General features: G+C 45.6%; 1 long non-coding RNA gene across 1 annotated transcript in view; it reads left to right on the forward strand.

Moving 5' to 3' along the window:
• The window catches only part of LOC128331616 (uncharacterized), an 80,639-nt gene that overhangs the window by 42,748 nt on the left and 10,184 nt on the right, over positions 1 to 27,707 (forward strand). The gene's annotated exons all lie outside the window — the stretch shown is intronic.

A 27,707-nucleotide genomic window follows, 5' to 3' on the forward strand; every position in this document is an offset into this window, starting at 1 on the left:
TCACTCACCTGCCCTGATGCTGCCGCTTGCCACTCTTGCAGTGCCGAAAACAAGACACAAAAATGGGGATCACACAATAGTGTCAAGACAATCCAAAAAAATGTGATCATACAAAGAAAAAGAAAAGATGAAATTGGTTGACTGGTGAAAATAACTAATATCACAGAGAGCCATACATGCTATTAATACTGAATGTAATAATTCTCCATACAAATTTGTTCTCCAGTAGTACATGTATGTAAAACTGATACTAACATATCAAAGATATACATATCAATATACAAAAATATGCAATATTATTGCAAGTAGCATGGTAAAGGGTGGGAGAGTGAGTGGCAAAGTGTTGCCCACACCTGCACACCCTCTTTGGCACTGTTACCCTCTGCATCTTGATGATGGTGCAAGGGTGGGCGGGTGGGTGCAGTGTCACACCACGGCAAATTGGGCACCTGGACTGCCCCCGCCGTGAGGCCCTCCGCCACTGCTGTGAGCCCCCTGCTACCACCGCAAGCCTCCCCCCACTGCCATTGCCTCCATGAGGCCGAAACAGTGACCCTTGCATGGACAGTCATTCCTGCGATTGCTCCCACTCCACCAGCAGATGGAAGGAGGAACCGGTGGAGCCCAAAGTGGTGTACTACATACTTAAGTTTCTCCTCACAACAACCCTGTGAAGTAGGTTAGGCTAAGAGAGAAGTGACTGGCCCAGAGTTACCCAGCAAGTATCATGGCTGAATGGGGATTTGAACTTGGGTCTCCCCGGTCCTAGTCCAGCACTTTAACCACTACACCACGCTGCAGGCAAGGGCAGCTGCAGGCAAGGGCAGGGACACTCCTGCTCTTGTCCAGTGACTTGCAGGGGACAGGAAGGAGCACAAAAATCCCCATTCAGCCATGATACTTGCTGGGTGACTCTGGGCCAGTCACTTCACTCTCAGCCTGACTTACTCCACAAGGTTGTTGTGAGGAGGAACTTGAGTATGTAGTACACTGCCCTGGGCTCCTTGGAGGAAGAGTGGGATATTCTATATTATTAATTCTTCTAGACGGGCCCTGCACCCTGCGGGTGGCTGGAAAGCAGTTTGACAGTTGGATCGGGGGCGCTGTGAAGCGGCAGGGAGCTCAGAGGCTAGCAGGCGAGCAGGCGACAGTCCCTGGCAGTGGCAGGGAGAAGCAAGGACTGCGAGACAGAAATAGAAAGACGGAGAACAGAAAGCACAAGGGGAGGCGAGCTGGGTGGTGACAGCAAGCAAGAGCGTTGCAGGAGTGGCGAGAGACTTGCAGGGGGCGAGCAGGAGTGGCGAGAGTGAGCGAGAGCATTGCGGGAGTGGTGAGAGACTTGCGGGGATGAGTGGGGGTGGCGAGAGCGAGCGAGAGCGTTGCAGGAGTGGCGAGAGACTTGCGGGGGTGGGAGTGGGGTGGCGAGAGCAAGCGAGAGATTGTGGGAGTGGCGAGAGACTTGTGGGGGTGGCAAGAACGTTGTGGGGGTGCAATGCCACAGGCTCAGTGCAAGACCACACAGATGCTCTGTGCAGGGTCAGCTAGTAAAATGTAAAATGAATGAATAGTATGACATGTGTCTGTGCAACTATTCCCCTTAGGGGATAGGGCTGCTGTAGGAAGAAGGATTTGAGCTCCCTGCCTGGCATCTCCAGGTCGGGCTGAGCGGGAATCCCACCTGAGAGCCTCGGGAAGCCACTGCCAGTCTGTGTCGACAGGACTAAGTCAGTACTAAGCTGGATGGACTAATGGTCTGACTCAGTGGAAGGCAGCTTCCTATGTTCATATTTCCCCTTGGGCTCATTTGCAAGGTGCCTGCCACTTTAAGGAAGCTCAGTGCTGTTTGCTGGACAGGCTTTCCCCAAACAAACTTCTGCTGTGCTTTGCAGCCCACTCTGTTATCCAGGCTCTATGGTATCCCCGGGGAGGGAGCCTCAAGCAGCATTCCACAGCATTCTGTGGCTCCACACGGGCACTTGGAGGGGGTAGACAACCTCCCCTGCTTGCTGAACCTGGTTTTAGAGGAGGGGCTGGGAACTGGGTGACCCTCTTTTGACAGAGCCGTGTTTGGGAGTTTGCCAAAGTTCCACACAATAGTGCTAACCCCGCCTACAGACCTCAAGCCCTGTTTTTGCTGGTCGTGAGAACAGCTTCCTTGTCTCCTTTGCTAAGGAGGGTCTGCCCTGGTTTGCATTGAGGTCATTCACACAACCAAACACTGTGTTCTACCCAGGTTTGGGAGCTGTGTGTACTCCCAATTTTTGATTGTGTGGAAGCAAGGTGAAAGGAAAACCTGGGTAGAAGTAATTGTGTGGAAGCAAGGTAGGAGAAAAAGCTACCCAGGTTTTCCTCTAATCTTGCTTCCACACAATCACTTCTACCCAGGTTTTCCTATAACCTTGCTTCCACACAATCAAAAATTGGGAGTACACACAGCTCCCAAACCCAATTTGAACATAGTTACTGAGGCGGGTCTCACGATCCGTGAGACCCGCTTTTTTAGAAACTGCAGAGAGAGCGGGCTAAGCCCACTCTCCCTGCAGACGAGTGGGCAGGGAGCCCTGGGTGGCCGGATCAGCCGCCCACATGGTTGCCGGCTCCGTGACAGAGCTGGCAGGGGGTGAGGGAGCAGGGGCCACGCGGCCCCTGCAAGCCCCAGTATGCTCTGTGTGAGTGCGCAGGGCATACTGGGGAGACCCCCAAGCCGGGAGGCGGCTTTTCTCCTCCCCGCCGGGGGTCTACTCATGAGTAGGCACAGCGCGAAGCTGCGCCGTGGCTACTCACGATCCTAAAAAGCAGGTTTGCTGGAGCGCTCGCTCCGCAACCCTGCTTTTTAGCAGGGGTTCTCAAGCGGGTTACCCGCTCAAGAACCACCGGGCTCGGCTGCGAGCCCGGTAGTTCTTACGACCAACAAAAATCGGGCCAGGCTCTCCTAGCCCGATTTCTGTTGGTCGTGAGAATCGCCCCAGAGTGTCACTTGCACTTCCCCTTTTAAAGAGTCAGGTACCTCTCAGTCAGGTTTCCTTCCTAGTTAACGGTCAGGAACTAGGAAACATTCAGGACTGAATGGCCACACTCTCTTTACATGAAGGGGGAAATCCTGAGTTGATAGCTAGTCTTTCCTGAGGCAATGCCAATAATTCTTTTTCCATCCTCTCAGCACACATATTGGGTAACTTGAATACTGAGTGAGCCAATTTGTGTTATCCTGTTCAGCAGTGTGGGGCAGGAATCTCGCTGCCCTGCTGGCACCCCAATTATCTGCCATCTGAAGTGCCCTCCTTGCCTTGCCTCATGCAACGGCTGCCCCTGGGGCAACCAGTCAGAAAATGCATGCAAATGCATGCATTTGTAATATCAGGTGAGTCAAACATGAGGACCAGATCTCATCCTGGAAAGAACCTAGTCCTGAATTCATTCCTCTCATATTTTTGTTTGAATGCTATTAATCTCTCTCATGCTTATAAAGTGTAGAAGGTGTGCCCTCAGTTTGCCTTTTGCCTCAAACACAACCACGGACACTTAATGGTCACGTGCTAAACATGAAGTTGTTGTTGCCTAAGACAATCATGGACACCTGACACCACAAGAAATAGTGGAGAGATGTATACCCTTTGGGATTCATGTAATCATCTGATCACACACCTTTGCTATATTTGTCTTCCCTGTCACCTCCCAACCAATTGGAGCTGGACAGGTGGTTTATTTAAAAAACCAAAAAACTACACTAACAGGAACTGACTCTTCCACCAGTCCAGGAGAAGCCACAGAATGACATAACTGGGTTATGCTGACAGAGCACCAAGCAGGGAAGCTTCACTAATGACACAGTTAGAAATGAAAAGTCCTGCTAAGAAACTGAACCAACATATGAACCAACAAATGCATTCTGCTTAGGTATTAGGAAGCTGCCAAATACGGAGTCAGGCCATTGGTCCATCTAGCTCAGTATAATCTACAGCTGTGGTTCCCAACCAGTGGTACTCCAGATGTTGCTGTACTACAAATCTCATCATTCTCAGCTACAATTTATTTATTGTGGCTGGTGGGTGATGGGAGTTGTAATTCAGCAACATCTTGAGGGACCTTGGTTGGGAACCACTGGTCTACACAGACTGGCAGCAGCTTCTCCAAAGTTGCAGGCAGGAATCTCTCTCAGCCCTATCTTGGCAACGTACTGTATGCTTTGTTAGTTTGTTGGTTCAATAAAAATCTTGTCCTATCAAAAAAAATATATCTTGTCCTATCTTGGAGATGCCAGAGAGGGAATGTGGAACCTTCTGCTCTTCCCAGAGTGGCTCCATCCCCTAAGGGGAATATGTTACAGTGCTCACGCATGAAGTATCCCATTCATATGCAACCAGGGCAGATCCTGCTTAGCAAGTCATGCTTACTACCACAAGAAGAGCTCTCCTGACCACCTGCTTGTGTGGTCAACTGACCTGCAGTTATCCTCAAACAACCGCCTCCTACTGTTTAATGAAGACTATCTGTATGGTTATTTGATGCATGTTAAATTTCCCATCATCTTGGGAAATGACTGAGGATGTCATGAGGAGTAAAATGAGGCCTTCTAGAGTTGATTTGTCTGTGATTTGGTTTGTATGGAGGATTCTGGGTGAGGGTATAAGGCTGTGCATGGGAGACATGTTTGTCAATAGGAAACACTAATACAAGTCAGGTGTTTCCAAACAATTGATACACGGGGCAGCTTCACGCAACTGCCAGCAAGTCTGCTATTGAGAAAATGCTGGTGAAATGTCAGGAACTGGGAGTGCGTACTCCCAGTAGGCATATGGTGTGATCCACCCAAGTCTGGGTCCTTAGCCATCTGCCTAACATTCTACTAACTTTCACTGCCTATTTTCAAACCTTGGTTCCAAGTGGACAGAGAACATTAGGTGAAAATTATTAAAATATTGGGCAGACAGCTTGGAAACCGGACTTGGGCAGGTTCACATGACACCCCCACTGGGAATACACACTCCCAGTTCCTGACGTTTTTCCCAGGCAGCAGACTTGCCAGTAGTAATGTGAAGCCACCCATTGTCTAAAGTCCACAGTAGATCTGATGTCAGATCCATAGCTAGGGCTAACAGCTGAATAACTTGAAAAGCTAGAATCCCCTCCACGTCCCTGTTACGTACCTGAGGAATGTTGGGAGTAAGAAACATTTGACATGAGTTTGCATTTTCACCCTATGTAAATTCAGTGAGAGGCCTCAGTCATTCTCCAAATCTTGAGAAACTTATCATCTGGAACCATAGCTAAAAAGACTGAAAACTATAGAAAGTCCAATCATTTCAGTTGGCTTGGGGTAGGGCCTTCCCTGTAGCTGCCCCTGAACTTATCTGGCCTGGCCTTCCAGAGTTTTAAATGATTAATTGTTTTAAACTGTTTTAAATTGCTGCCCTGATTTTCAGGGCTTTTAGCTGTTTTATTGGTTTTATTGTGTTTTAATAGTTTGATTTTAATTGTTAATTTGTTATTAATTGTTTTTATCATGTTGTGAACCACCCTGAGCCGTATCGGAAGGGCGGTATATAAATCAGATAGATAGATAGATAGATAGATAGATAGATAGATAGATAGATAGATAGATAGATAGAAACAATCATATTCAAGCCTGTGTAAAAAGTCAAGATTTCACACACTTTCTAAAAACTGTTATGGAGACTTAGGAGTGGATGGCCACTGGGAGAGCATTCCAAAGTCTGAGGGAAACAAGTGAGAAGGCCCTGTCCCATATGCATGACAGCCAAGCCTCCTTCATAGTTGGCACTCAGAGCAGAGCCCCCGCAGATGACCTTATCAATATCAAGCATGCAGCAATCCTTGGGAGCAGGCAGTCCCTCAGGTATTCCGGGCCCAAACCATTAAGGGCTTTAAAGGTCAAAACCAGTACCTTGAATTGAACCCGGAAACGAACCGGTAGCCAGTGCAGCTCTTTCAAAATGGGGGTGATATGTTCCCAACGGGCAGCTCCAGATAAAATCCTAGCTGCTGCATTTTGTACTAGCTGCAGTTTCCGGATATTCATCAAGGGCAGCCCCACATAGAGCATCTTACAGTAATCCAGCCATGATTGACTAAAGCATGGGTAACTGTGGCCAGATTTTCCTTCTCGAGAAAGGGAAGCAGCTAGCACACTAGCCAAAGCCGTGCAAAGGCACCCCTGGCCACCGCCTCCACCTGATCTTCCAAAAGCAAAGCCAGATCCAGCTATACCCTCAAGCTGCACAATTGCTCTTTCAAGGGAAGTGCAACACCATCTAGAACTGGTAGAATCTCCTTAACCCAATTGGCTCTCCTACTGACCAGCATTACCTCCATCTTGTCTGGATTCAGTCTCAGTTTATTAGCCCACATCCAACCCACCATGGCCTCCAGTCCCCAATTCAGGACATCCACTGCCTCCCTAGGATCAAGTGACAAGGAGAGCTAGAGCTGAGTGTCATCCACATATTGCTGACAACTCAGCCCAAGTCCCCGGATGACCTCTCCCAGTGGTTTCATGTAGATGTTAAACAGCATGAGGGATAAAACCGAACCCTGAGGGACCCCACAGGCTCATGGCCACAGAGCCTCCAGCACCACCTTCTGGACCCTCCCCCCAAGAAAGGACAAACGCCACTCCAAAGCAGTACCCCCAATTCCCATACTCGAGAGGCTGTCCAGAAGGATACCATGGTTGATGGTATCGAATGCCATTGAAAGGTCCAGCAGAACCAACAGGGACACAGTCCCCCTGGCTAGCTCCTGGCGTAGATCATCTACTAGCGACCAAGGCAGTTTCAGTCCCATATCCAGGGCAGAAACCAGACTGAAAAGGGTCTAGATAATCCGTATCATCCCAGACCCTCTGCAGCTGGGACACCACTTCATTGCTGATATTTAAGAAGGCCTTGAAAACGTATGTTTTAAATCAGTAGTTTTATCTAATTGTATTGGTTTAATTATTTTAATTAGTTTTAGCTTTTGTTAATTCATGATTTTAATTATTGTGAACCACCTAGAGATCATTGATTTGGACACTATAAATATGCAATGAGTGAATGAATACGTGCAACTCTTGGGCATGCAGACCTGGTGGTGCTTGTGGCATCCTTTGCATGAACAGCCTATAACTTATTGGTGACTAACTGGTCAGGGTGTGCACGGAACACAGTTTGGGCTTTGAACTGAATTCAGACTGGTCTGGAGTCCAGCAAACCAGTTTGGTCTGGTTTTGCGGTTTGAAGTGGCACAGGAGGCTGGGGCAGGGGAAGTGGCTCAATTAAAAGTGAAACCACAGGTCCTTACCTGCCATGACCGCTGCTCCAGGCAGCTTCCTGCTGCAGCGACACTCCCCCCAGAAGTCCATGCACACCTCCATCATTCACCTGGCCTCCATGCATGTGCAGAGGCCATTTGTATGGTCTGCATATTATGCTGTCCATGCAAATGCGTGGATGCCAGGTGAGTGACTGCTGAGTGACATGGGGTGTCATCCCACCCCGCGCACCATGGACTGGTCCATGGCTTGGCCAAACTGGACCTGACCAGTTCGCTGGACCATGGCTATGACTATTATCAGTAGCACACCCCTGCTAATTGAGGAACAGACTTCTTAGGGGAGAACTAGTGGGATCTCATGATCAATGAAGTAAATTTGGATCTGGAAGGCCTGGATTAAAATTCCACCACTGCTATAATTCCTTTATACCACACTAGAAAGGTTGTCAAGGACTTTCAGTATTAAATGTTCTCAACTGTTCGTCGAGTCATAGGTTGTTGCCCTTATGCAAATAGCAGTTAATCTATTCAGGGTGTTCCTTTAACCTGATGTACAGTGTTTATGTGTGAGCCTGTTACAACTAAACAGCAGGGTCTGTCTCACAGATGCAAGTTATAAACAGGCCTATCTACATCTCTGGAAACCCCTGACCAACAGTTTTGAGTGTTAACCAAAATGACAGCCATTGCTTTGTGGCTTCATCTGCACCTGAGCCAGCTGGTACAATCAATCTGGTAGTATTTTATCCTAATTTTCTCAAGATGACATGAAGCCCAGCCTTTTCTTTCTAGTCTTTATAATGCTTCAGCACACACCCCTGCGGTGGTAACTGGGGGCAACATTCTGGCACCGAGCCCAGAAGAATTTGACCCTGCTGTTTTACTGAGTATGGAGATGATATTAATACACATCAAGCGCCAACTCTGCCCTCTGAATCCTTAATCAAAAGCACCACTACAGGGCTGTTACAGTGAACCTTCTTATAAACTTTTTTTTCACAGTGAGTAAATTTTCAGATAAATATAACCCTCCTTATCTAGGAACAGATTGTGCTTTAATGCATGCATTTGTTGTTTGCAGCAAAATAGTTTGTGCACATGAATTCAAGTCCATAAACTTGCTGTTGTGAGTTTTAATGGCCGTGCATTACCATTGAATGTTTGAGAATAGGAGGAATATCCCTTGTTGACTAAAATAGTCCCCAAAAAAACCATAGGCCATCATCACCAAGAGCAACACCATGTTACAACTTTCACAAATTTCTATTTCCAGTGTAAAAGAACATTTCTCTCACTTTTCTAAATTAAAGCACAGTCTTCCTGTGATTCGTTTTGTTTCCCCAGAGATCTACGTGCATAGGAATTAAGAAAAGAGCATGCTGTTGCATTCAACAGGAAACATTTTTGCATTAATCCTAGAACACTGTAATCTGTAAATAGGCCTTTATTGGCATGTCGATCTAAGTATGTCAAGTTTCAAGTAGAAATGCTCTTGGTATGGGGATTAGACCAATGACTATTTCTCCATGGAAGCACTCCAGCAATGAACTCAGTACAAAGACCTCCATTCAGTCATCTTGCGAGTGCGAGGGCATGCTGGAGAGACCCCCGAGCCAGGAGGCTGCTTTTCAGCCTCCTGGTTGGGGGTCTCCTTGTGAGTTGCTGCACCATGGAGCTGCGCCACGGCAACTCATGATCCGTTAATCCCGGTTAGCAGAGCACTCGCTCCGCTAACCTGGGCTAAGGGGAGGGCTACTCAAGTGGGCTAGCCGCTTGTAAGCCATCGGGCGAGCCTGCGAGCCTGGTGGTTTACATGAGCAGCAAAAAATCGGGCTAGGCTCTCCTAGACCAATTTTTGCTGCTCGTGGGAATAGCCTCGCTGTCTTCATTACCGATGACTCTGCATTCTGTTATCTGAATCATTTGCTTTTGCTAATGGGATCTGCTCTGGTTTATTATAGCACTCACCAAAAACAAGGGTGTGGCCAGACTAGATGGCATCTGGTAGTTAGTCTGAGGTTCTCACAGAGGGCAACAAATACATGAAAGCAAGGTGAAGGTGGTCTCAGGCAGGCTGAGGTCAAACAGAACAGCGGTGGATACTGAGCAGTGGAGAGCAAGGCAGATGTGAAATCAGGCAGGCAAAGGTAAACCATTTGGGGCCGGGAACCAGAGGACAGGCTAAGTCAGCAGGCCCAAGGCTCTGCATGAGCTGTTGCTCCAACAAGACCTGGAGCAGACTGCAAGCTTTGATCCTTGTTAGGCTTGTGCATTTCGATTTGGGTACAAAATGTTTTGTGCCTGAAAATGGCAGTTTTGGAGGTTTTGTAACCAAAACAAAATCAAGAATTAAAAAACCAGAGATTTTTGTTTCCAAATCGAAATGACTATGTTTCGGACAGAATGCTTTGTTCTTCGGAAAAACATTGCAATTGAAATTGACTTCTCTGACTCTCCCCACTCCAGCTGAGGCACTGAATGATTAGCAGAAGATAAGATATGCAAAAATCTGTTGAGCATGAATATTTTAGTTAAGTATGTGTTGTATTCAGTGTGATTTATATGCAAACTGATCTTGCAAAGGGATTTGGAAGATAGCATTTTGAAACAGAAATACCCAAATATCTTTGGGAGCTCAATGCAATTCCAAAGCTCTTGCTAAAAGCCATGGTATAAATTGTGTGGAGAAGCTTTTCGAGAAGCTGGTTGGGAAAGTTCTGAAATTACACAGGTTTTTCTTTCCAAAGGTTTAGAAAGAATCTCTTGACTTGTTCAGGGGTCTTTTGAAAAGCTATTTTGTTTTTCTTCTGATTTTTATGAGTTATAATGGTGTCTAAGTTTTGTTGCCCAAGTTGAGCAGTCTAATGTAATTTAGGCCACAATGTAATTTGGTGGGACTTGATGTCTAAGCCAGTGGTTCACAACTTTTGCCATTGCAGGGACAGGTCATCCACATGGGACTACAGGAGACAAAAGGAGGGGGGTGGGGAATACCCTGTCAATCTATTGACATCCCCAGGAATCTTAGTTGCTTCTCTCTTTCTTGTAACCATGATCCATGGTTTTGCACTTTCTTAAATGCAGTGATGATCAATCTCAACAGTTCTGAACAGTAGGCTGATTTGTTTGGGCTATGGCTCACTCCACTTCAGTTAAATGAACATTTGAAGCTGTTCCATAGTACCAAGGCAGTTCATTGGTCTATCTTTCTATTTCAAATGACCTGTAGTCACTGTTCCATGGGGATGGAGTGTTTTTATTGAAAGATTGCTTGAATCCACAAATGGGTTGTGCTGCTGTGCTGGTGCCACAGGGATAGGCTCCCACCCACTGCAAATTTCTCAAATAACTGTGCCAAAAAATTAAGTGTCGTTGTTGTTCATCATTCTCTTCACTCTTTCAACTTGTTTATGTGGGACTTCAGGGGCAAAACAGTGGGTTGGGTGGCAGTGCCCCAAGGGTGGTGCACCCAGATTACAAATAGGGCAAAGGGCTGATTTCTTAGGAATTTTTGAGGTTTACGCGTCTAAGATTTTTTCCCCATAGGGAATAATGAAGGTTTCAGCAGCCCCATAACTCCATCTGGGGGGCACTGGGATGGCCTGAGGTAAGTGGTGGTGTAGTGCACAGAGGGTGCCAACCACCCCCCTGGATTGCTAACCCATTGGGGTACTGGGCTTTGTTGTTTCTGAGGTGTTGAGTTTAGACTCTCTGGTAGCAAATGAGTTTTTTAATAAAAAACCACGAATCCACTTTCATATGTTACTATAAAATCTACTCTCAGAACACCTCTAGAATAACAAAACCCTGTACTTCATGGGTTGGCAACCCATGTGGGTGGTTGGCACCCTATGTGCACTACACTGTCACTTGCTCTGGGCCACCCCAGTGCCCCTCAAGTGGAGTTATGGGACTGCAGGAACCTCCATTATACCCTACGAGGAAAATCTGAAAGACGCGTAACTTCATTAATTCTTTAAAAATCAGCCCTTTGCCAAATTCTTCTGAAAAAATTGTGGTAGCTTCCTTGTACCAACTGGGCACTACCACCAACCACACTCCACTCTGGGCCACTCCCCCCCACCCCGCATGAAGCTATATTTTTCCTGAAATCTCCATCATACCCTATGGGGAAATGCGCAAACTTCAAAAATTCACCAAAAATCAGCAGTTTGCCCAATTCCTTTGAAATTTTTGTGGTAGCTTCCACTCATTGGGCACCATAACCCCCACCCACTCTTTTGACCACGTGACCCATTTTTAAATCTGAATTAATTCATATTTGGATTTGGATTAATTCAGATACAAAACAAAACTGTGGTGATTCAGAAGGCTTAATTTCGGACAAAATACAAAATGGGGTTGATTCAGATTTGGTACAAATTGAAACAAAAAAATACAAAACGCGCAACCCTAATCCTTGTAGCTATGGCTTAGAGACAGGTAACTCTACCCAGAAGTCAAGGCTCCAGATGGTTTAAAGGAACCTTGCCTGCTACTGTAGTCTTAGGCTTCATGGAGGCTGTTGGCAGTCCTGTTTCACTTAGTGAGCTTTCGGATTCCTAGTCCAATGGGAATGCAGTGTCCTCTGGGCTTTCTCAGGTGAACTCAGAGAGGTCTTGGGCCATGGGGTTTCCAGATGACCTTGAGAGTCTTGGATCCTCTAAGGTCTGCAGTGGTCCCAGGTTCGGTACCCCATCTTCTTCTTCATCAGAGGTGTCATCCAGATAAGTTAGTGGGGCCTGACTGTGGGTCATGACAGTATCAACCACTTATTGTCCTCCTGCTGCTAGCCAGGACCCCTCAGGATTACGCTCTGGTGCCCCGTATATCCTGCATCCCATCAGTGGAGGACAATTTCATCATGTTCTCCTATTTTTTTATTCTTGGATTGTCTTTCAGCCTTCCAGGTTTTGAACCCTGACAATTGCCTACCCTGTTGGTATGTCCCCTGCTAACTGAGCAAAGAGACGCCTTTTAAAGTGGTGATTCTATTTATTTAGTGGCGGGGGTGGGGAGCAACTGCCTCTATCCAACCCCAACACAGCATCCCTCCAGTGGCTGTTGCTGGTCTGTGCCTATGTTTCATTTTAGATTGTGAGCCCTTTGGGGACAGGAGACCATCTTGTTTATGTGTTATTTATTTTTCTATGTAAACCACTTTGGGAATTTTGGTTGAGGAGCAGTATATAAATATCCATCGTCGTAGTAGTAGTATTTTTATTTATTTATTTTTACATTTTATATCCCACTCTTCCTCTAAGGAGCCCAGAGTCTTGTACTACATACTTAAGTTTCTCCTCACAGCAACCCTGTGAATTAGGTTAGGCTGAGAGAGAAGTGACTGGCCCAGAGTCACCCAGCAAGTATCATGGCTGAATGGGGATTTGAACTCGAGTCTCCCCGGTCCTAGTCCAGCACTCTAACCACTACACCAGGGATTCTCATAATCCCCCATAATCCCCAAGCAAAGGCCACTGGGACTGGGAATATGGAAGTTGAAGTTCAATAACATCTGAGGACCCAACGCTGAGAATCCCTGCACTACACCACACTAGTAGTAGTTGTCATCGTCATCCCCACTGCCTTCCTGGTTCTCTGGCTTTGAAGTGCCTTTTGCATAATCATGATCCTGGCCCTGTGAGAAAGTAGCACTCAGATCAGAGCATAACTTTTACTCAAAGAACTGCTTGTTGCTTGCATTCTTTGCTGAACATACTTCATGCAGATTAGCAAGCAACTAAAATAATCAATGAAGACCCACAAACATACCATTAGAAGCAGAATTGCTCCCGAGCCTCAGCTTCATTAGGCTGCCCATAACTTCCAATCCTCCTCCTCTTAGCGATGTCCCCGTGTCTGCAAGAACCGTGCATCTCCACTTGCACCAGGGCTGAGCCCAATTAGCATCAATTATCATCTAAATTGCATTCCAAAACGAGCACATTAATGCGTGCACATCATTTATAACCCTCTCCCTGGTGACACGCACGGCGTCTAGTTGCTACAGATTTATCAGACAGCCAGGATCAGTCTGACTTGCAAGGACTGCTGGCCTGCGTCGGGGTAGGTGGCACACGCTGATTAAAGGAAAATTCATACTGGTTTTGTTTAAATTTATGGCACAGCTTGGCATGTATTTTATAGCAGATCTCTAGCTTTACGGCAGTAGTCCAAGGGCCAAATCACCACCTGATTTACAACCAGCTCCCAGTGATCAGTTCCATTGGATGTTTTGCCAGGAGCCTGTTTGGCCCCATATATCACTACGGATGTGCTACACACATAACTCTCTGACGCATGACATCTCTTGATTGATTTAATGGCTATTCAGTGGCCAAAAGAACCCCCTCCATTAAGTGTGAAGGGAAGGCACAACTTTCAAGACCCCCAAACGAGTTTTTTTAAAAAGAACTTTAAACTTCATCCAGTGCTCCCTACCCTCCCTAGTGCTTCCCAGTGAATGGTGGAGGCAGTGAGGTGGGGTGGGGGAGAGATCAATATTTCAAAAACATAGAAACCAAAGTCGGGAAGTAGAGCATTCTCAAGGATGTGTGCCCTTGTACACAGCCTCCCTCTGCTGGTAATAATACTTCTTAGTCCATGTCAGTAAAACGTGTATTCCCTTTGATTACTAGCAATTCTGGGTGGCTGGTGGACTTGACTAGAGAGAGGGCCAGAAGGTGAGGTTTGTCACTGGCAAACAGTTACAAAATTTTGTTAAGTGTTTCAGACTTATAAGGACTGAATGGACAGGCTGGTCCTTACTGCAAAACAGGGTGACTGGATTAACTGCCGAAAGCATTCCTTACTGTAGTGCAGATGTGAGGATTGTATATAGGACTGCCAACTCTGACTGAAGTTATTCCTAAAGATCCCCCCGCCCTCATAATATTTTTCACCATTTCAAGCCATTCAAATCTCCAGAATTCCTTTCAATAGTCACCTGAGATTGATACTGCTTCCTGAAGACTCAAGACCAGTCCTGGCGGGTTGGCAACCGTATGTGCATGACATTTTCTTTCCTTTTTAATGTAATAGCTTGTATTTATGGATGTACATCTAAAGTGAGTTGGGAGTGGCTCTCATGCACATGTGACACATTTGCTGACACCAGTGGCGTAGCCAGCAGAAGGGCAGCCCGTGTCCCTCCCAGTGTCAGCCTCCGTGCAGTGGCGCTCTTTGGACTGGACTTCCGGGCAGAGGTCCAGTCGCCTGCAGGCCTGGAGGGCCTCCAAATGCTGACCCGCGGCCTCCAAATGCTGAGCAGTCTACTAATTTAAGTGGCGGGATTGTCTATGCAAAATGTGGTCTCTCTCTGCAAGTCAGTGGGAAGTATCTTATTCAGAATCTCTTCAAAAAATAGAAATAAAAAGAGTTCCCAGCTTTCCATGAGCATGTTCTGTTTCTTTTTGTTTTTTTTTAAAGTGCATTACAGCTTATCTGGAGGTGGCAGTGGTGGGGTGTGGGAGACCTTTAGGTCCAAGCTCCAAAATTACCTAAGTGCACCTCTGCCCCCATGCATGATGTCATGTGCAATGGGGCTGTGGTCACACACAAAGGCTCATGGCCCGGGCTCTGGAGAGCCATGCAAGCTCTCCTGAGCTTATTTCCAGCCAGCATTTGCTGGCTGGCTGTGTTTATTTCCTTTTCTCTCCCTCCAGCAAGGGAAAGAAAGGGGAATAAACGCATCTAGCCACCAAATGCTGGCTGGAAATGAGTTCAGGAGGGCTGGGTCAGGCCACGTCCCTTTGTGCATGACATCAAGCACAAGGAAGGCATCGGTGGCCCTTTTCATTGGTGGTCCGGGTTCTTTGAACCCTACGATTCAATGGTGGATCCACCCTTGGCTGAAATATTTTGAGTCATCCAAACACAAATGAGCGGTGCTGAGCAGACCCTTATCACTGTTAGCTCTGATACTGCTGATTGGGAAAAGGGGATATTGGAATCAGTCTCCCTCCCAAAGGTGGTCAGCACTATTAGAGCTAGCAGTGTGGATGATCTTTCATTCTGCATCCTCCCATCCTTTAAAAGCTTTGCTCAGTGTCCCTTGCATACTGAAGTAAGATCAGCTATAGCACAGATAGGGTAGAGCTGGACCTGCACAATATAAGATCTGTGGGCCAGATCTGGCCATGGGGACTTTTTTGCTGGCCCTCAGGTAGGAAGCAACAGCAAGATCCATGAAGAGCTCTTGGCCTGTCCTCCTGATGATGAGCAGCAGTGGCTCAATGCAGTTGGCCACTTGAGACCCCAGGTTGCCTGCCCCTGGACTGGGGCCCATGACATCATCTCTCTTTCCCCTCTCCTTTTCCCCTGATTTCAACCCTCTGCTCCCTCACTTATTGTGGCATTTGAGTTGTGCTCCCCTGGCCTACATGGTAGAATCCCCTTTCCAAGGGACATCTGCCAGGTTCTCCTTCCTGGGCCAGAATGGCACATTATGTGTGGAACACAGTTTGCTGGCTATAGATAGAATGATGGGGAACTGCCTTATACTGAGTTAAACCATTGGTCCATCTAGCTCAGTACTGTCTCCACTGACTGACAGCAGGTCTACAATATTTCAAGCAGGAGTCTCTCCCTGCCCTGCCTCGAGATGCCAGAGCATGAACTTGGGACTTTCAACATGCAAAGCAGGTGCTCTATCAGAGAGCTACAGCCCCTTCCCATAAAAGGAATATCTTACAGCAGACAGCACTTGCATGCAGTTACCCATCCAAATGTATATCAGGGTAGACCCTGCTTAGCAAGGGGACAATTCCTGCTCACTACCGTAAGACCAGGTCTCCTCCTATAAACCAGCCCTCATCCTATGTTCTGAGTCAAACCATAGCTCAGTACTGTCTACACTGACTGGCAACAACTCTCCAAGGCTTCAGTTAGCAGTCTTCCACAGCCCTACCTGGAGATGTTATTGTACCTTACATAGGTGTAGGCAGGTCTCATTCTCCTTGTTGGCAGGGTCAGGATCCAGACGCCTTCACAAAGCACAACACCCAGTTGCAGGAGAGTAACAGCAGGAGAGAGGGCGTGCCCTCTACTCCTGCTGTAGGCTTCCAGTGGCATCTGGTGGGTCGCTGTGTAAAACAGGATGCTGGACTAGATGGGCCTTGGGCCTGATCCAGCAGGGCTGTTCTTATGAACCCCCTATATAAAGCAAAGGTTGCTATAAATATTCAGTTCATTGACAATGCATGGAAACATTTTCAAAGAGGCACTTAGACATATCAATAAAGGCTCTTACAGTGCAGTCATAACTATTTAAAATTACTCATGATACACAGGCCAGGGAAACAAAGGCAACAGCCGGATGAAAAGACTTAATTAAACTTCACAGCGTCACAAATATATGAAGAGCTGCAAAAGGGACAGAATGTGGTAAACTATCAGTGTCCTTCCAAGGAAACACAGAATGAAAATGAACCAGCTTTGGGTAGTAGAATCAGTATGCGGGGGTGGGGGGGGTGGGAACTGTAGTAGCATGCCAAAATGATTACTTGGGATGATCTCGACTGATCTTGGGCAGATCTGGGTTGAGTTCAGATTAACTCACTGGATTTCGGGAAGACACTTTATCAGCCTCATTTCTGAAACTCTACGAAGGTTGCAGACTTCAAAATGGGTCCAAAGGTATTCTAGACCCCGGCATGAGGGGTGTGCACAAACTGTTCGATGTAGAACCAGTTTGTATCTAACTGGGCCAGTTCAGCAGTTCAATCGTAGACCAAACCATGGCCAGTTCAGTCCATGATCAAAGTGAACTAAGCTCAGTTCGAGCAGATTGGTTCTACACCAAAATGAGCCCCTCTGCAAAGCTGCCCACATGCAGAGTTCTGCTTTTACCAATCCTCCCATGCAGAGTTGATGTAGATGTGGCCTCTAGGCATGTGTGGAGGCTGCAATCGCATCACTGTTGCATGGGCAGCTTGGTAAATACGGAGCTCTGCACATGGCCAGCATCAGGGAGGGGGTGGACGGTGGCGCCGGCAGTCACACTGGCCAATAAGGACTACTTTACATTATTTTTCTTGCCTATCCCCTCGGCTCCTTTGTAGATTTCCCCATCCCTTTACTTGTAAAAGGGAATCCTCACGGATACAGCCCAAACTCCGAAGTGGTTTGGTCAAACAGACCAGACCAGCCGGTTAGTTTGACTGAACCAGTTTGGCAGTATGCAGTTCAGTTCAATTTTGATTCAAATTCAAAATGGACCTCAAGTTCTGGTTCATGCACACCCCTTCCTGGCACACTTCCAGTATCTCGCTGTTGGATACTGTTAGCTCCCATGATAACCCATGATAAACGTCATGTATCAGGGCTGCGCAACTTTGGCCCTCAGCTGTTGTTGAAGGGACTCCCACAATCCCCAGTCAAAGTGACCAATAGTTAGAGATGATGGGAGCTGTAGTCCAACCACAGCTGGAGGGCTGAAGTTGTGCAGCCCTGCCATCTGTACACAGAAGAGCTGGAAGCTATCTGTAGCCTGTACTCCTCCCAGCATAGATGAGATTCTCTCCACTACCTCCATGGTTTCCAATTAGTTATGGGTAGGCAAGGCATGGATGGCCCCATCCAGACCTAGAAAGATGGTGGCTGCAGGAAGGCCTCTAGATCTCATAAAGCGCTTGATGACATCATCAGGAACATAGTGAAGTCTATAGGCCTTACCAATTCCAAATGGACACGTCAAAAAACATATCGGGTTGGGTCCAAAGAATTGTGAATAAAATGGCCAGGTGTTAACAAAAGGGTCAGCTGTGAATAAAAGACCAGCTGTTAATGCTGGTCAGCAAATCCACGCCCAAAAATACTCAGTGCCGTAACGGTAGGTTCCATATCCAATCCCTTGTGCATATGGAAGCCCATCTTTAGTTTTAGTTTCACTTTGGGGCACCATTCTAATTCAAGTTGCAAATCGGTTCTCACCTGAGCAAAATACGTTCTGTGCTTGTGAAAGGAGCCTATGGATCCATCCAGCCCAGTAATTTACTTATCTGTTTTTAGTTGATCAAGTCTGAACTGGATGTGAAAGTGTCCCATTACCAGTGATTACATTCTGGGGGGCGTGGGGAGATAATATAGGTCTACCATTCACATACTACACACCAGTTTTCATAAATATAGGGGGGGACACATCTTTGGGCTATTAATTATTGCACCTGAAACTTAAAACCACAGTGCTTTAAAGGAACTAACAGGACTGCTGAGATGTTTATAGCAGAATATAAAGAGCAATAACAGCATGATAAAAATGATGTAGGGTTACCAAACAATACTCTGCGTTTAATATTCCAAGGAGAAGTAATCAGGTTAGTTCTTTCTTATTAGTAAGAAATATAAAGCCCACTTCTCAAGAAATATGGAGAAAGAACTTCATTTTCAAAGACACAACTTTTCAATAGGACAAGAAATGGATTTCACCTAAGCCTGATCACTGGTGGGAAATTTCCATTTCAGGAAAAAGTGCTTTAGAACCATTTTCAGATGTTATAAAAGCTGAGGACATTATATGCAAATAAAGCATCCTGAAAGCTCACTCTGAAGCTCTGCACCCACAAGGACATGCTCAGAAGCTCGGCTTTCCCAAGCTCTATGGTTACAATGTTTGTCTGAAGAGACAAAGGCTGTACTTGTGGCCACCAGATGAAGAGTTGACTAATCCTTGTACTTGTGGACAGATGCTTCTTGTGACCAGGAACCCTGGGGCACCCCACTGATTTCTCCTCACTGATTCAAATTGACCCCCAAAGATTAGTCAATTTAGGAAACTGATACAGTTCATCCACTATGCACAGCAATCCAGGTCTTCAGCTCTGTGATGGGAGACGGTAGATGGGCAAACAGGGAAATTCCCTGCAGAAAACAGTGTGTATGGAAGCGATGAGGGAGATAAGGATGTGGCAAGGGATTGGAAATGATCCCCAAAACTTTGGTTGATTTTTGTACTGTTTAAAACAATTAAAGCATGCAGTCCTAATTTTAAGTCATTGCATTTTGATGAAATAACATTGACTGCCTTGTTCTAGGGCTTATTTTAATGTACAACTGGAGGAAAAAATGATGCGTAATCAGATTTTTTAAAGTGCAGTTCTAAAATAACATTTCAAAAATCCAAGTCATGGAAAAGTTGGTTAAAGGATGTTAAATTATGTAAAAAGTTATTGATGACAATGAAAAAAAAATAAACTGAGTAGTCCAGGCACCTCTAGAACCCAGACCCTTATCAAGCAAATCCATTCCTTCCCCCACAGCCAAAGACACTTCCTGCAGACTCTGTTGCTACTCCCCACAGAGAATTCACCAAAGAATATAAGAACTCACCAAATAATTCACCAAAGAACTTTTTTTTTTTTTTTGCAATAGTGCCATCAAATCCCCATTCTGAGGATATTCTCATACTCTGTGCAGACTTCTAAATGTCCTGGATGTGACCCTAGGTAGCAGAGTATGTGCAGACAAGGAAAATGTACAAGAGTTTGTTGTATTGGCATACATTGTGCATGCAAATGACACTCACATACCATTGTGCAGCTCTACATTTTTCTTTTTAAAAGTCCTACCCTGTTCAGATAGCACAATCAGATTTTAAGGAGGCCGTTTACTGAGGATATTTTCAAGCCAACCCACTGCAAAGGCTTTTCTTTAAGTTTATTCCATTCTGTTTTTCTGTCTTTGCTCAGCAAGTCAATGTCCTTAGCACCTTTTGAGTGCTTCTAGGTCAACAGAACTCATTACTTCCCAAGGAACCTCCTGTAATAGTCCGTTAGGCACGAATGATGTCAACGCGCTGTGTTACATAATAGTGCTTGCCTACCCTGGTACATTCCCATGTCAGGCGTACTGCACTGGGCACTTCATTCATGTGCCATTGAGCTTGGTTGGGCAGCACAATAACTCATTCACCCCAACCCCAACAGTGCACAATGAAGCACCTTGCACAGCAGGCAGACAGGCAGAGCACCTGTCTTGCTGCTGGTGATCATGGTCCCTGCGTATGACATCATGCACCGGGGGAGTGGCCGGTGCACACTAGCACACGCACACAACCACAGGGAAAGGGGGCTGCTGGTCGATCTTGCCCCTCAGTCACCAGCAATCTCCCTACACCCCTGGTGGGAATATTTTTACAGTGACCTAATTCTAGACCAGAAGCGCCATAGTTTCATCAGAGCTCCCTTAGACTGTCCTCTGCCTGTGTTAGAACTTCTTTAAGACCCAATTCTCTTGATCACTTAACATGGTAGTCTGGTCGACTCACCAGAACGTGGCTTTGCTATGTTTCTTTCAAATGGGCCATCATCCCTTAGATACTATATACCATAGCTTACCAAGGAGCAGGAAACATGTGGCTCTCCAGATGTTGCTGAACTACAACTCCCACTAGCCCCAGCCACAATTTGGGGATGATGGGAGTTGTAGTTCAGCAACATCTGGAGAGCCACATGTTCCCTATCCCTGGCTTACACCATGGAAGGGTTCATTCAAATGGTATTTTCCTCAAGTAACAATGATATGGTAAAGTATTGTTTTTATTATTGGCCAGCAGCATCCCGACGCTCAGGGGCATACTTTTGGGTTGCATAGAGTGCTTTGGGGGGAAGGGGAGATCAGCAAAAAAATCCCCCTGCCATGCATGAGCACCTACACTGCTTCAGCAAGACCGTATGTCTACACCTACATATGCTTCTTTTGGCTGCATTCACACAGCATTGGGATACCAACCATTTTTATGGTTGTTATTGCTATCATTATTATTACCTTTTCCTGAAAGAGGTTCAAAATATAGCATGTAGGTTTTACCCATTTTTAAAACTCAGATCAAAATCAAGGCTTACATTATTCCACTAACAATTGTAGGATTTGAAGTAAAAATATATTTTTATAAAATAAATTAAAGCTTAAAGCAAATCAGATTCTCTCCCAGTTCCTTAATCTCACACATTCCTCATCCAATCTATGAAAATTATCAGATTTGATTTTATGTCTTCCCCATTATTACTCTGGGTTATCCATCATATTTTTGTATAAACTTTAGACCAATTTTTTTATCTGTTTGAGATCACCAAAAAGGAGTGGGGTGGAGTGACAGAGGGGAACCCTATCTGCCTCACTGCGAAGGTACATCTTTCTCTGCACAGTTCAGCTCACATGTGAAAATGCAAAGGAGTATTTCTAAATCTTGATCCTGTGTGAAACCTACTCACTGTTCCAACACAGAACTATTTGTTTAAGAAAGGAAGGAAGGAAGGTCTTCATAATAATAATCATTTAGAGAAGTTTTGGAATTTTGTAGGTAGGATGGAGTGTTTAGTTTTCTCTCTTTCTAAACTGAAAATAGTTGAGGAGTACTTTCCCCCCACATCCTCAACATGTCTGTCATCACAAAATACTGGGAACAGATTCTTTGGTCAGGGGAGAGAACTCCCCCCCCACACACACACACACAGAGGTTTTTTATTACAGGACTCCTGCCTTTGGGACTGCAAGGTGTACCAAGAGATAAGGATTCCAAATTTAAAAAGAGCTTGATAAGACATTTTTACTTTCTGAAAGTTCCAGAAAGCTTTTCTTGCCGATTTTCTGGGCGTGCTTATTTATTTATTTATCTATCTATCTATCAGTGTATTGTGGTCAGTGAAATGAGAGCACTTGGTAATGGCAGCTAGAGGGGAACCAGCAATCATACATGCCATCGAAAAGAACCTCATTATAAACCAACAACCATATAGAAACTAGGGTTGGCACCAGAGTTTGTAATTACCTGCTTCATAGAAGTATGCATTTGACCAGCTTGTAATGTTTGGCTGCTATACCAATTGGTTTCCTCCCAGAGGTCTTCTCCAGCTCAGAATGGTGAATGAGCTTCTGTTTGTGTACACAGCCTGCATTCAGCAGACCAGGCACCCAAGGAATCTTTAAACATCTTAACAATCACCAATAATAAATCCCTCTGTGCAAGGCTTACAGTTAACAGATGGCATTGGTGCAAAGGTTGCTTTTAAAATAAATGAAATATGCATTTAAAAGAAATACGTACAAAAATGAGCTATGAGGCAAATGTGAGCTAGGTATAAGGTAGGCCAGTCCAGAATACAGCAAAATCTCTGCAGCTGCTTGGCTCTCACTGACTGACTGCCTGACTCACTCACTGACAAAAACTCCCAGACCAAACCAGAAAAAGATACAAACATGCTGAGGCTCTACACAAGATCCGTGCATACAACCTGGGAGGGATCTGTGGGGAGAGAGGGCTTAGCCCGCTCTCCCCGCAGACGAGTAGACGATTGTTGCTGGGTGGCCGGATCGGCTGCCCACACAACTACCGGCTCCATCATGGAGCCGTTAGGGGCTGCAGGGATCGAGGGCCACTCAGTCCCCAGAAGTCCCAGGATGTTGCGCACAAGTGCACGGGGCACCCTGGGGAGACCCCCAACACTGGTAGGCTTGTTTTAGCCTCCCAGCAGGGGTTTCCTCACGACTCACCACACTGTGGAGCCGCGCTGTGTTTACTCACTATTGGGAAAATGGGGTTAGCGGAGCACTCGCTCCACTAACCTCATTTAAAGGGAGGGCTTCTTTGGCAGGCTAGCTGCCAGAGAACCACCGGGCCTGCCCACGAGCCCGGTGGTTCTCACAATGGGAGAAAACTGAGCTGGGCTCCCCATTGTGAGAATAGCCTTGCTGTCTTCAATGGTAGGTTTCAGACCTTGCCCAAACTACCCCCCCCCCAAAAAAAATCCCAAACCCCAGGAAAATGCATTACTTTCCCAGAAAATGTAGAAAAATTCTCCCTTGGAAAGTATGGGGAATGAGACCTCATAGAGATAGAAAAAGACTAAAGTCACGGTGACATAAGACATTCATATTATTTTGGCTAAACATACCCACTTCCTTAATCCTTCTGCCTCCGAGGGCTTCTTTTCCAGACCCCTTACTTTCTTTGTTTTTCTTTGAACCTGTTCCAGTTTCTCCACATCCTTATTAGAGTGGGGCACCCAGAACTTGACACAGTGCTCCAGCTTAGAGCTGACTAATACCGAATAAAGTGGAACTATCACTTCTCATGACTTGGAGATTATGATTCGATTACTGTTGCCTAAAAGCATATTCAGCTGTGGGCAGCAGAATCCCACTCTTGACTCATGTTCAGCTTGTGATCATCTGAAACTCCAAGAACATTTTCACAGGTACTACTGACATACCAGGTAGCCTATGATTTGGTGTTCCTAGGTGCAGGACATCCCATCTGTTGAATTTTGTGTTAATTTCAGCTCAGTTTTCTATTCTGTCAAGGTTATTTTGAAGGTTATCCTGTGTTAGCGGAGCTCCTCATGTTCACAGAACTACAAGCGATCTCAACAAAATAAATATCTACCTCAAATTTGATTTCAACAGTAAAACAGCAGGATGGCATCACAAAATGACCCCACTTTACCTCAAAAGAATCACGTGAGATAAACTAGGCAAGGCACAGTGACTTATCTGTTATGCAGTGCAGACCACAACTCAGTCAGTTATAACTTAGTGGTGCTTTTTAAAAGCCTGGTCTCCAAGGTCTATGTCCAACATTCTAACCATAATCCCCATTGGGTGGCTTCAGCACCAAATATTTTCATATCCCAATATTCTTCCCTTTTACTCACAATAAATGAATGAAGTAGAGGCATGTATAGAGATGGGAGTGCAGTAACCCTTACTGGTTGTCCATGAAAGGGAAGGGGAGACAAAGGGAAGACAAAAAAAAAATTCCCCACTCACCACTAACTGCCTGCCACTCTGCTATTTTCACCACTAGAGGTAAGTAAAAGGCTGGGAGAATGTGGGGTAGAGATCTGATGGTGGGGAGATGCCAAAGAACTTTTCTGGGTTTGGAAAAGAACTATGAGGAGAAAAACCTCTCATTTGAAGGGAATGTTGGGTTTTTTTTTTTTTGTTTTTTTTTTAACCCCCAGAGTTCTCTGAGCCTGAGTTAAGAGAAGATGTCAAAGAACCAACATCTTCCACCCTACTTCCAGTTTTTGGCAGATAATTATTAGCGGACAGCAAAGGATAAGTGGCTCAATGAAAAGATGGAGCCTCTGTCCAAAGTTCTATACTGAGGAGCAATTACAAAAACAGGTATTGGCCTTAGTCCAGCCAGCCATTTTGCCAGTCCCAGAAGTCGGGGGCGGGAGGAGTTCTTTCATGACTTGGTTGCTGACTGTGCCGTCGAGTCGGTGTCGACTCCTGGTGACCACAGAACCATGTAGTTTTCTTGGTAGACTACAGGAGTGGTTTACCGTTGCCTTCTCCTGAGCAGTATGAGATAATGTCTTTCAGCACCTTCCTATATCGCTGCTGAATATGGAGTTTCCCATTTTCTGGGAAACACACCAGCAGGGATTCGAACCAACAGCCTCCTGCTCTCTAGGCAGGTTGTTTCCCCGCTGTGCCATTAGGTGGCTCTTTTTCATGACTAGCAACCACAAAATATGATACAATTTCCAACTACTAGACAGAACTAGTGGAGGTATGTTAGATTTCTCTCTTTCCCCTGTTTTTCTCAGTACAAAGTGACCAGTTACACATCAGCCATTTACTTACCTCTAAATTTACCAATTTATTCACCCATAAATGGTGGGTGGGAATGATGGGAGTTGTAGTTTGATAACAGCTGGAAGACCAAGGCAACTCCTGACCTATACCCATATAGAGACATCTGGTGATTTTCAGGGTATGCAATGAGAACTGGTTTGAATAGTATGCAATATTTTCATATATTAATTGTGATTTTTATTTTTATATGCAAATTATATTTATAGTTGCCAGTCATTCCTCCTGTCATACTGCCTGGTCCTAAGTAAGGTATACTATCATTTGTCACCTAAAATAAGCACCGTATAGAATACAGATTTTGTATATAGCCAGCAAACTATACATATCAATTAGACAAACAAGCATTGTATCTATTAAGTGCATACCATGGAAAGATATGCAAGTGGTTTCTGGACTGCACAGCTGTAGACAGGAGAAGAATTTTGCTCTAAGTGTCTTTGTGGTGACCCCTGTAATTTCAAACTGTCTGATTTCATTACTGCAGCTACGGAAATTCAATTAGTTCATTAAACTCTACTCAAAGCTAACACCCTTCATTTAGGTTTAGTGTAACTGGGAAGAAGCCATTGTACATTCAGGTGCTTGGAGAACATACATTGTTTTGTATTTTTTTGTTAATTGTATTTGCATATCAGTAAGTAATGAATGTGCAAGGAGTTAACGTCTTTGTTAACCCCTAAGAAGCAAAATCTAAAGACATCATTCACTGAAATGGAAATGGACATGGGCATTTCTGCTGTTTAATATTCTGATAGAAAAGCTTGGTAGATGTCATTTAATTTTTTCATGTGCTGAAAATTCTAATTGGCAATGTCATTAAAATTGGTCAAAACAGCAATGCTACATGAATGAATAATTTCCCCCCAAAAAGCTTTTTCTAGTTTTGAAGGGAAAATGACATTTCTCTTGAATGGAAATTGGAGTTTACAAAGCACTAATGTTGGAAAATGTCGAAATAGTTGTGATGTCTTTGAGACAAAAATTAAGAATTACAAAATGACAGTGACATTTCATGAAATTTCACATCTTTCTCAATGACAGCTTCTTTCAAAAAGCCATTGTGAGAGGCTACAGAAACCACTTTCTCAATTGCACGTGTGTTATTTGTGTTTTTATATTTGTAAAGCTAGGCTGATCATAGGACTGGGAACCAGAATTTTCAGGAATGCCTCAGGGCTCTTGGATCAAGGTTCAAGAGATTGTAGAAAGGGCAATCCAACACAGTATAATGCTCTGGCCAGTTTCAATAGTGAAGGAACTGCTCAAAGGAAGCAGAACACAATCAGATGTCAGGAAGAGAGCCAGGCTTTGGGCAGATGCAGGAAGGGAGGCCAAGAATAGGCAGTTGCCTGACCTGGAAATATTTAGCCAAAACAGGTGAGAGAGAATAATTGGGTTCTCTAGGTATGCATCCATGCAGGGACCGGACAAGGACAATACTGTCCCCTTTCCTTTCCACTCTGGAAACTGGGCAGGCTCACCATAAGGATTGCATATGAATGGGAGACTACATGTGAGCACTGTAAGATATTCCCTTTAGGGGATGGAGCAGCCCTGGGAAGAGTATCTGCATGTTTGCATGCAGAAGGTTCCAAGTGCCCCCCCCCCCCCCGGCATCTCCAAGATAGGGCTGAGAGAGACTCCTGCCTGAGACCTTGGAGAAAGGGATGTGCATGAGTCCGGACCGGTCCGGACCGGCACGAGGGGTGTACCTTTATGGACGGGGGGTAGAACTTACCCCTCCCGCCGCTCTTCCCCCTCCGGCGCTGTGTTTAAAATTGAAGTTTTCAGGGCGGCAGCATTCCTCCCTTCCGCCCCTGCCCCTGTCGTTGCCCGGAAGAAGCTGTAATAGAAGCACGAATGCATGCGTCGCGGCGCGCGTGAGCCTGTCGCCGCCGTGCGCCGCATACGTCACACGCAGCACGTATGGTATATACATCTGTATGATATGTAGAACTGATTAATAAAAATTAGATTTTTACGAATTGCCCCCCCCACCCCCAACCAACAACCCAGGTCCTGCAAGTCAGCCTGGAGGCATAAACACCAAAAGGGAGCTATTGAACCAGCCAAAGGCTGGTATGGAGTGAGGGTTTATGTGGTGATTCTCTTTGTTTGGCAGGGGGTGAGTAACTGGCACTCTCCACCCCCAGCACAGTACCTCCAGTGACTGTTGCTGGTGTCTATCATATGTTTCTTTTTAGATTGTGAGTCCTTTGGGGACAGGGAGCCATCTTATTTATTTATTATTTCTCTATGTAAACCACTTTGGAAACTTTTGTTGAAAAGCGGCTTGTTGTTGCCTAGAGCACTACCACCACCATGTTAGAGATTTGGGTTAAAAATCAATGCAACTTCAATTACATCATTATCCCCCCAGGTGAGGTTGCTTTCTTATGTAAATAGGACACTTAGGGTGTCACCGATTGGGACCATAGTATGGAAGAAGGTATGGGAAGAATTTATTTATTTATTATTTCTCTGTGTAAAAGCACTTTGGAATTTTTTGTTGAAAAGCAGTTTATAAATATTTGCTGCTGCTGTTATGTAGCTGGTGAGGCGCCCCACTCCTTCCTGGATCCCCCTACTCCAGATGAAGCACTAGTCTCCCCCTCCACCTAAGTAGGCCCATCAGGAGGGAGGGCCCAAGCAGCCAGGCAAGCATCACCTTCAGAGCTTGAGCTTCTCCCTGATATGGTGTTGACTTCACTCCCAGGGACTTGGAGTGATGGAGAAGTCTCCAAAGAAAGGGCAGGAGCCCTACTGGGAGACACAGGGTCCACTAGGGCTCTTCTGAGGGACAACTGTCCCTGGCTGCTACAACCTGAAGG

Source organism: Hemicordylus capensis, chromosome 6 (assembly GCF_027244095.1).
Source record: "Hemicordylus capensis ecotype Gifberg chromosome 6, rHemCap1.1.pri, whole genome shotgun sequence".
Lineage (NCBI taxonomy): Eukaryota > Metazoa > Chordata > Lepidosauria > Squamata > Cordylidae > Hemicordylus > Hemicordylus capensis.